The following is an 11,233-nucleotide window of genomic DNA, read 5'->3' on the forward strand; positions in this document are numbered from 1 at the left end:
GTTTTTTGGTCACTCGTATTAATGCCACCGCGTGGTACGTTCATCGCATTGAATAATGATCACAGGTAACGACCACTAATCTGGACACTAAAGAGCAAAAAAAAATCGAATTTTCCGTGTAATGTTTCAATAGCTCTCGACAAGCATATATTTAAAAAAAAGCCTTCACTGACCAGTAAACAACCTCTCTCTTTCTAGAGTGCCGTCACAGTCATAAAAGCGTAAATTATAGCGACCCCCCCCCATGCACTCCCTTCCCTCTTAGTGCCTCCGGCGCTTGCTGCATTTATTTCGTGCATGCCTTTGTGCGTACCACAAAGGCAATGGCATGAGAGAAATTCGTGTGAAATAACATCTGAATCTGTTGTGGTATATTTCTGCATGGGGGTTAACGGCGAGAAAAGGCACTTGAGTGTCTGATGGCCGATGACATAAGGAAATCTTCTGTGTTAACAAAAAAGAGTCTCTGCTGAGTTTTTATTGTCGAAAGACATGAATACCTGACTTCGTGGTGACTTTCTAATGTGTCACAAGGAATGCATGAACATGACACCAGAAACTCAACGCCCATTTTTGTAAGGGAATGTGCAGCGCTACATATATTTAGTGCTTTGTGTGCATGCACCTTTTCTTTTCAACCAGCGCATCTTATCTTTTGCGGCACTAAGCTGGTCAGGTATTTTTCTGTCGCACGAGGAGGCATGCCGTTCAATTTTGAGACAGTACTCCGGCCCTTTATTGTAGTCTCTGGGAAAAGCAACAAACCACAGGGACAGGCGTCATCCCGTGGCCGCACTTTCACCGCCTGGCGACAATTCTGGGGCGCCTTTCGATGAACGACGCCTCTGTTGGGCATGAAAGCACTGCTTCCGTAGAACAGGTATCAGTCATATAAGCACGAAGTTGTATCCCTCTAGTTCCTTAACGTTTTCTTTTCAGCGTAACACAGATGACGCTTACAATTACATGTAAGCCTTTATGCTTTGCTAGAGATGCTCCTCCAGGGAAGCTTTATAAATGGTGAAAGGTGTTTTTAAAACTTGAGTGAGGTTTTCAATATGACGCAGTCATCAGCAAAAAGATTTATTGTTGAACATAGATTGTCAGGTAAGTAATTGAAATATATAAGAAAAAGCAGGGGCCCTAGAACAGAGCCTTGTGGCACTCCAGATCCAACTCGAGAAGTGAAGGAAGAAGCATTATTAGCGGTGACAAATTGTGAACGATTAGTGAGAAACGAATGCAGCCACCTAAGAACGTTAGGGTCGAGGTTAAGTTTACTAAGTTTAAAAAAAAGCAGTTGATGCGAGACCTTGTCAAACGCCTTTGAGAAATCGAGGAATAAGCAGTCGACAACGGAACCCCTGTCGAGGAATAAGTTTAGATCATGCGTGAAGGTTAAAAGCTGTGTTTCGCAAGAAAACCACTTCCGAAATTCATGTTGACTGTCAGTAAAAAAGGCATTAGAATCAAGGAACGATGCAAGGTGAGAGCAAATAACATGCTCCATAATTTTACACGGAATGCTGGTAAGTGAGATGGGTCGATAATTATGCGGGGAATGTTGATCACCAGACTTATGCAAGGGAATCACCTTCCCGACCTTCCAGTCATCAGGTATGCATGCTGTTTCAAGAGATTGCTGAAATAGGTTAGAGAGTATCATTGCGCTATACACTTTGGTTTTAATCAAGAACTTAGAACTAATGTTATCAACAATGATCTGTTCGAGAAACGCACGCGCAACCGTGTCTGCCTTTTGATCTGGGGTGGCCACCACTTCCGGGTATTTCGCCAGCTGATCTGCCAATAATGTTTCCGGAAGTGGTCGCGGCAACGGCCTGACTATATCCATACTAGTCCGCTTGGAAGGAGCCGAAACCTCAGGGAATGTCTGAATTGGCGCTGGCCTGCGACACTTGGCGTTTTTCTCTCGAGACAGGAATGGCACCTTGCGCAGTATTCCCTAACGTCCTATCGCATGCCACTCTGGAAGCAGAACCGTTCCACCCGCTTGCGCGTCTTAGCTACGCCAAAATGGCCGGCGCAGGACACGTCGTGAAACGCACGAAGAACCCTTTCTGTCCATGGCCTGTGTATGACTACCCTCTCCCAAGTGGTTGGCTTTGGTCTCCCTTTCATCGTTGGCCGCGTCCACCGGCACAGGGTTCCGTCTTTGTCAGTGAAGTAGCCTAATTGTTCAGGGCCAGATGATTTTCTCTCCAGGCTTTCGATGATTCGCTTGAGGTCAAGATCTTTGCGCTGCTCGTCGCACAACCCAGCCGGGTTAATTACAGGGAGAAAACCGCGCACATCTGAGACGGTGGCAAGGCGGCTCAGTGCATCAGCGTTCATGTGGGCCCTGCTTGACTTATGTTCGACCTAAAAGTAATATGCTTCCAGCAGTAAATTCCTCCTAGCCAAGAGCGAGCTGGTCTCTCACAATCATCACCCACTTATAGGATGACAGCTTGAATTGGCAGCCGTAAATGTTGCACCTGAAGAGCTTTACTGTCCAGACAACCACGAGGCACTCCCTCTTCTTGGCTCCGTTCTTCTCATCTGAGGGACTGAGCTGTCGGCTAGCAGAAACAACGGAATGCTCTCTACCTTCGATAACCTGCGAAAGCCCGGTACCAACCGCAAACTTTGAGGCATCTTTGGCCATAACGAAGGGGTAATTGAAATCTGGGTGTCGTAACAGCGGTACAATGATTAACTTGCTATTAAGAGCACTAAAAGCATCCTCTGCACCCCCTGACCAGCGAAAAGCCAGATTCTTGGCGGTTAAGGCGGACAGGGGCTTAGCTAGCTTGGCGAATTCCTCTATGTACCTTCGGTAGTAGCCAATCAGGCCGAGAAACTGCCGGACTTGGCGGGCACTAGTCGGGGATGGAAAATCCAAGACACATTTTAGTTTCTCCCGGTCAGGCCGGACGCCTTCAGCACAGATAAGGTGCCCGAAGTATTTAGCCTCCTGTATTAGGAATTGGCAGTTTGAAGGTTTAAGCTTGACGCCCACCTCACAGTGGTACCAAAACCGCAATGTCGCGCAACTTCCTCTCAAAGCTGTCACTGTATATGATTAAGTCATCCACATATACGAAGCACAACTTGCCCAGGAAGCCTAGCAGGATAACATCTGCGGTCTTTTGCAAGATGGCAGAGCTATTGACTAGGCCCATCTGCTTCTTTTTCCATTCATAGTGCCCTGCAGAAGTATTGAATGCCGTTTCCCCAGTATTTGCCGGGTCCATTGCTATCAGCCAAAATCCCGCAAGCAGATCTACCACCGTGAACTAACTGGCAGAGCCTAGCTGAGAAAGCGTCTCCTGTATATTTGGGATAGGGTACGGGTAGATCCAAGTTACGCAATTGAGTTTGTGATAGTCCACTACCATTCCGTAGAAACCATATGGCTTCTCTATCAGTAGGGCCGGTGCCGCCCATGGCGACTTTGAGTGTTCGACTATGCCATGATCAATCAGATCCTGCACCTGCCGCGCCATCTCGCGTTGGGAGTAGCGGATGCGGTACGTGTGCTAGTAAACGGGCGACGAAGTGCCATTTTCTATCCTGTGTTGTACAACGCCACAGCAGCCCAAATCCATGTTGGTCGCGGCGACCACCTCCTATTCGTTAAGCAGGGCAGTCAGTGCCTCGCTCTCCTCAGACATTAAGTGAGAAATATCGAATAAAACTTCTGGCTTTTACGAAGGGCCAGCATGCCCCAAAGCTGTGAGTGTAGCGTCGGTGGGCTCATGTCTCTCAATCGCAGTTGTAGAGAAAGCTAATGTTTTGTTCTTAGGGAGACAAAGTGGCAGCTGGCTCCAATTAACCGCCTGCATAGGCACCCTCTGCTCACCACTAACGGTTACCAGGCCCGCGGTTGCCTTCAGGCCATTGCTAAGAGAATCGACCGGCTCAAGCACTCCCACGGTGCCGCTCTCTACGTCTGGAGGCATATAACCGCATAAAACGTGCTCCAACGAGGGAAGGACGGTCTTCTCATCGAACAGCTTCACAGCAACTAGCGAGAACACCTTCTACACCGATCCCGCGATTAGCGGTAGGGAAAAACTCAGTCACTATCGGCAATGCAAATCTTTCCATTGGCAGAGTCCTTTTGCAGAGGCACTATGAATGGGCATATGTAGCTGGGATGATTTAATACATTTCCGCCGAGAGTGAAGAGTAACGAGAAGAGCCTCCTATGCCAAAAGGATCCCCCGTTATACCTACAAACCTGGTTGCAACACTTCAAGACGCTTCCAACACCTCGCGATCCCCTTTCTATCGAAGTGTGTTCAAAGCACTTTCGAGGTCACCTTTGAGCATGAGTCTATCAGTACTTCCAGGCAGCAACCATTTATCATGCAGCGCACAGCAGGGCAAGCCTCTTCGACAACAGAAGCCACTACCTCTTCTTTATCCCCTGTTCCATCCCCACGCTCTTCAGGCTGGGGATCGGTTCCTTGTTTTTTATCACATGTGCGTGGAGCCTCTCCATACTCTTGCTTGGGACAGGTCTCACCGATTTCAGTTTGTGGCTCCCCTTGGGGAAAGTTTGGGCCGAGTTTTGCATTGTGTCCGCGACTATGGCAAGCGAAGCCCACCATTTCCTCAAAATCTCTGACGCCGCAGCTGAAGCTTTCTGGTGGTCTCCAGTTTCCAACTATTTTGCGCTGCTGAGTCCGCACTTCATCCTTGAGTTCCACCTGCCGCGCTAGTGGCTGTGTTGTGTCCCCTTATTGCTTTTGTGTGTGTGCGCCCCCGCGTCCTCCTCCTAACGACAGTTCGCATCCTCCTCCTAACGACCACTCAATCCTCCTCCTAACGACCACTCGCATCCTCCTCCTAACGACCGCTTGCCCCTCGTCGCACGCTGTCGCCGGATGCCCCCCCACGGTGCGCCCCCGCACCCTCCTCCTGTTCTGGGAAGCCACTCCCTGCCGTGGACGCTTCTCCACTCCCTCCTTTCTTCGGGCGGCCAGTTCGGCTCCTGCCTCGGTCGACGCTGGTCGCACCCTCATCGGCTTTAAATAAACGAAGTCTAAAAGTACCGTGTGCGTCTTTCGCTGCATTCAACACAGCGACCGGACACGACAGTGGCGACGAGAAAGTGGATTCGACCCGCGCTACGCAACGCTATTGACAAGCCATGGCTACGCGAGGGTTTCCCAATCAGATACCAGAGTTCAACGGCTCATCGTGGTCATCGTGGGTTGGACGCCTTCAGTTCTACTTTGAAGCTAACAACATCACAGACCCAGCCTTGAAGAGGGCCAACCTGCTGACGCTGTGCGGGGAGCAGACCTACGATACTGTCTGCGCCCTTATTCAGCCAAGCACACCAGCGGCAGTGTCTTACGACGACATCGTAAAAGCGCTGCAAAAGCACTACGACCCAAGGCCATCCGAGGTCTACAGCCGGGCTCGCTTCCAACGACGAGATCAACTGGGAGGAGAAACTGTGAGCGCCTACGTAGCCGCGCTCAAGAAGCTCGCTGCCGACTGCAATTTTGGAACGCTGTCGACAACAGCTACCGGGCAGGAGGGAGACGCAGCTTCTTCTGCTAACACCACCATGCTTCCCTTGGACGTGATGTTACGCGACAGATTTGTGTGCGGACTGAGTGACGAGTCACTGCAGCAGCGCCTGTTCGCTGAGAAGGACCTCACATTCAGCAAAGCTTACGACATCGCCGTTCGAGCGGAGAGCGCCGGTCACCAGCAGAGAGGGATTCGCCGGAACACCGAGCCGGTACACCAGACAAGCAACCAGGTGCGCAAGCTTTCTGTTGTTGTAAAATCGGTCAAAAAGGCACAACGCTGCTGGCGGTGTGACGACCAACACAACCCCCAGGGATGTCGATTCCAGTCAGCCACGTGTAATTTTTGCCACAAGCGAGGGCATATCGAAAGAGCATGCATTACGAAACGGAGACTTGCCAAGATAAAGTCACCTTCCCAGCCTAATCACAGCGTCAACGCCTCAGAGAATACGCCGCTATCTGATCTCCATGGAACAACATCAGCAACACCATCTGTGTTGTACGACCTGAACACCATGAATCTCGGCACGCGACCGAAGATTTTTACAGAAGTAAGCGTACATCACCAGCTGATTAAGTTCGAGGTGGACTCCGGCGCAGCCTGTACTCTGATCAGTGAGGACACGTTCCGAACTTCATGGCCATCTGACGCACCCGCCCTGCAACAAGACGACACGCACCTGCGAACGTGGTCAGGACAGAATCTGCCACTATTGGGCTCTGCCAACGTGCAGGTTAACTACAACACTCTAAGAACTGATACTCTCTATGATAGAGTATACCGGCTACTGTACTCTCTCTAGCTGCAGTTTACTCCGCCCAAACTGCCTAAGGAGTGAAACGACTCCTTCGGTAAAGAGTAAAACTGCGAGCGCACTCCCTCTAGGGCCTGAGGGAGTTGGAAGTTGTTTATTTTCTTAGCTTTTGTACTGCAGCGGAGCCATATATATAGCGACCTGTGACTCGCATCTCATGCAAACTAGTGATAAGCAAAAACAACCAAACAAGAAAGTGCGCTGTGCTCCGCCCACAGAGCCAGACCTTGTACATAACCGATACTTGCAGTGTACACTTTGGAGATTATTGCGTTGCATTCATACAGCATATTTGATTTGATTTCAATGGATTTTACGTCCCAAAGCAACTGCACTGACATCGCGACATCCCAAAGCGAAGTGCACTAACATCGCGCAGTGCATGAGGCTTTGGAGTTTCGCATTCATCGAAATGCGACCGCCGCGGGGTTCTGAATAGTCTATACCATTCAGCGAAGTCATGCACTTCCGTAGAATGCGTTTAAGAAGAGACTGTCATGGTAACTGTCGCAATTTATCCTAAACATTAGTTTATTTCTGTGTGAATATATTTTATGCCCTTCGGAACCGCCATTCACATTTTGCAACATCTATTTCAGCACAACAACCTCCAAGAAAAAGCGGTTCGCAGAAACGAGCGATGCTTCTGTTAAAGGAAAACACTTCTGTCAAATCCCGTAAACCTTCGCGGTCGACGGCGAAGCATATTAGTCTAAACACTTTATATGGCATCCCTACTACGGTATGAATGATCGACGATTGCTCTAGGGAAGCTAAACATCATTTTAATACGAATAATAGTGCATCAGGACACCAGTTAACTCGTTCGCGAAGGGCGAGTCAACGTACTGTGCACCATGAAATTGCTGTCGAGTAAAGATTTACCGTGGCGTTGTGGCGTTCAGATGTTGCCTTTACTGTTTCATCATTTACTGAGCTGTGCCAACTCTAACCAGCCAGCGATCTACCAATTTAGAGAACAGAACTCGCGACATATACGCACGAAACTGCCGCTGAACTCAAAATGTTAGCATACATAACTGCTGAAAAGCGTTGCCACTCGTCCCAAGCATAGGCGAGAGGTAGTGCACTCGGCTCGCAATGCAGAGTTTCCCGGTTCGAATCCTCCCTCCGGCGCAGCTTTTTTTTCCCCAGCCATTCGTAATAAAGGAGTGTTTCTACTCCTGCAGAGGGAGTGCGCCTAGCAGGAGTGCGGCGACTCTGGATAAAGGAGTGAAATATGGGACAAGCGTATACTCCATCGAAAGGAGTTCCCCGCACTCCTTTTGTTCTTAGAGTGAACGACCAGACCCATACGCTACCTCTGCTTGTTGTGAAGGGCACAGGATCAAGCCTTCTAGGGAGAAACTGGTTTTCTCCACTAGGCGTGATGATATGCGGCATACACCAGACGCCGAGCCAGAACATGGTTGAGCAACTCCAAGAGAAATACGAAAGAGTATTCTCGGAAGAGATTCCAGGAAACGAAGGGCCCCCGGTCACACTGGAGTTGTTGGACAACGCGCAACCCAAATTTCTGAAGGCCAGGCCGGTGCCGTTTGCTCTCCGAGATTCAGTTGAAAAAGAGTTGGACAAACTGGAGCAGCAAGGTGTCATCGAGCCGAAGCAGCATTCCATCAAACTCTCAGCGTACGACTACGCTCTGGTCTACCGCAATGGGAGAAAACATCAAAACGCCGATGCGCTAAGCCGTCTGCCACTAGACGCAACTGTTGACGAACCATTTCCACCAGGAGACGTTCTGATGTTCGAAGCACTGCCAGAACCTCCGCTTACAGCAGGAACAGTTGCAGCATCTACGCAGAAGTGCGCAGCTCTCCGGCTAGTTTACACAGCTGTTCAACAAGGCAACGTGCATAAACTCAAAGGGGACAACTTCGACGCTTACCGCAGGCGAGCTACAGAGTTGAGCACCCATCGCGGCTGCATCATATTTGGGTCCCGAGTTGTGATGCCGAGAGAACTACGCGCACAAGCTATGTCTCTCATCCACGCCGGACATCGGGGCATCGTTGCAATGAAAAAGTGTGCCAGAAGCTACATGTGGTGGCCTGGCATTGACAACGACATCGAAACAGTGGTGCGAGAATGCAAGCCTTGCCAGAGCAGCCGGAGCGCCCCGCCGAAAGCTCCTGTCCCAGAATGGGAAAAGCCAGACACACCATGGCACACACTGCACATTGATTTTGCAGGACCAATTGAGGGCTGCACTTTCCTTGTGGTCGTAGATGCCTACACAAAGTGGCTTGAGATAAGGCAAATGGGACAGACGACTTCGGCAGCAGTCATTGACAACCTCCGATCACTATTTGCAACGTTCGGCCTGCCGCGCAAGGTAGTGTCGGACAACGGAACACCGTTTGTGTCTGCGGAGATCCTCAAGTTTTATCGCGACAACGGGATCTCATCAGTTACATCGGCCCCCTACCACCCAGCGACAAACGGACAAGCCGAGCGCTACGTAGCCGAGCTAAAACGCGCCCTTGAAAGAGATCATACAGGCTCGCTGCAGCGCCGCCTTGCGCGCTTTCTCTTCAAGCAGCACACGACGGTTCAGAGCACAACAGGCGAGACCCCCTCGAAAATGATGTTCGAGCGTGAAATGCGAACCCAGCTCACAGCCATCCTCCCCGAGCCAAAGGCAGAGACGTTCCGGGAAGAAAAAGCAATTCCGCGCTGCGGCACGCTTAATGAGGGGCAGCGCGTCCTCGCCCGACAGTTTCTGAAAAAGCCACGCTGGGAGGAAGCTACAATTGTCAGACGCATAGGCCTGCGCTCTTGGCTCGTCAACATACATGGCACAGTAGCACGCCGACATCTCAACCAGCTGCGTAGATTTACGACGCCGTCTGAGAGCTGTCCGCCAGCGGAGAGAACACGTGCACCATTTTCCCACATAGCCTGGCACCTCTTCCCGGAAGAAGAGACTTCCCCCAGGACAGACCTAGGAGACACAGCGAACAACAGCCAGCCTACAAGTGTTTCTCCCCCGAGCGCACAAAGCCAGCGCGCCTCCACGCGTGAGCGCCGACCCCCTGCACGATACCAGGCAACTTTCTAAGGGGGAAGGAAGTGTTGTGTCCCCTTATTGCTTTTGTGTGTGTGCGCCCCCGCGTCCTCCTCCTAACGACAGTTCGCATCCTCCTCCTAACGACCACTCAATCCTCCTCCTAACGACCACTCGCATCCTCCTCCTAACGACCGCTTGCCCCTCGTCGCACGCTGTCGCCGGATGCCCCCCCACGGTGCGCCCCCGCACCCTCCTCCTGTTCTGGGAAGCCACTCCCTGCCGTGGACGCTTCTCCACTCCCTCCTTTCTTCGGGCGGCCAGTTCGGCTCCTGCCTCGGTCGACGCTGGTCGCACCCTCATCGGCTTTAAATAAACGAAGTCTAAAAGTACCGTGTGCGTCTTTCGCTGCATTCAACACAGCGACCGGACACGACAGGCTGTTAAGCAGTCTAGCCACTCTGTCAAAAGAGCAACCACGGGGCTTGGCTCTGTTCTCTCGACGACGAGTACTGTGTCTGTGTTCACCATTAGCGGCTCATTTTGCTCATCATCCAATGCGGCCTCCACAGTTCGTTCAAAATCGCTCGGCTGTCGCGAGAGCACAGACATGCGCATGGGGTCTCGTAAACTGGCCACAAACAAAGCGGCCATTCGCTTTTTCAGTAGGTCCTCTGCGCATTTATTTTGCGGGTTTCCTTCATCATGCCTCAGCGTATCGCATGCTAATAGCTGAAGTCGGCACGCAAACGTTCGCACGTCTTCCCTAACATCTGTCCGGCCTCGCGGAACTTCTGTACACGCTCCACACGGGGTTCAGTATCGAAGTTCTCGAACACGAGCATCCTCAATTCCGAAAATGATTGCGCGGACTTCAGCTTTCAGTCTTGCCATGCAGAATCATGGGCAGCTGCTGCCATCTTGCGCCTTGGCATTCCCAGCAGCTGAGCATCAGCTGATCCCCAATTTTTACCAATTTATTTTCGCATGGACAAAAAATCGCAGATGGGAATCCCCTCTTATCACCCATAAGTGTCGTAATAACGCTTTCTAATGTCAGCATGCTTCCTCCGAGCGATGGCGTTGGACTGGGAGCTCCAGAAGGTACAGATATTTTGTCCGCTCAAGCCCTTCGGTCTCTCAAACTTCAAAACTTGGGTCAAAGTCCCACAATCGGTCGCGTGATTTTCCTTGGATTAAAAGCCTGAAGTCATGAATGTCACAGCATTCAGAGGACCTTTGTTCTTCAGGCCCCACTTATGATACCACGTGTGACAACCCCACATACTGCTCGGGTCCATACGGGACGGAGAGGCTCAGAGACATCGCTAAACCCGGAACAAAACAGATATATTCAAAAATTATATAGTATCCAGTACATTTGAAGAGGATAGGGTGCCCAAGCTTACATGCTGCTGCGTTAGCGCCAGAGTCTTCGTCACAAGGAATGGAGGGGCTGCGGAGTGGACCTTGTTCGTTCACTCAGGCTCTACCCGATGGCCTCACCGCTTCGGTCGCCGGAAGACCGACTCGCTAGCGGTGTTATCTCGGGCCATGCTCGTCAACCGACTGACTGGATTTTTTTTTCTTTTCCCGTCATTCGGGTGATCCTTCTAGGCCAGGCTGAAGCGTCTCCCTCGCTCTCCTATCAGCGTGGCGACTGTGGCATTCCCCGTTTTCCCCGAAATTTCCCACCGGCTTGGGCGTTTTCCTTCCTGCCGCTGTCACTTTCACTTTTAGGTAGGTGTGCTTGACCAGTTGTATACTTGTTGGCGTGGGAATAAAGATGACGGCCAGGCTACGACCCTTCAGAGCCATAATAATAAGCCTTGGCC

General features: G+C 51.0%; 1 pseudogene; it reads right to left on the reverse strand.

Moving 5' to 3' along the window:
* Positions 1–3,542: 3,542 nt before the first annotated feature.
* Positions 3,543–4,376, reverse strand: LOC149356713 (uncharacterized; annotated as a pseudogene).
* Between the last annotated feature and the right edge of the window lie 6,857 nt (positions 4,377–11,233).

The sequence above is a fragment of the Amblyomma mixtum genome, chromosome 3 (genome assembly GCF_055824585.1).
Source record: "Amblyomma mixtum isolate Tamu chromosome 3, ASM5582458v1, whole genome shotgun sequence".
NCBI lineage: Eukaryota > Metazoa > Arthropoda > Arachnida > Ixodida > Ixodidae > Amblyomma > Amblyomma mixtum.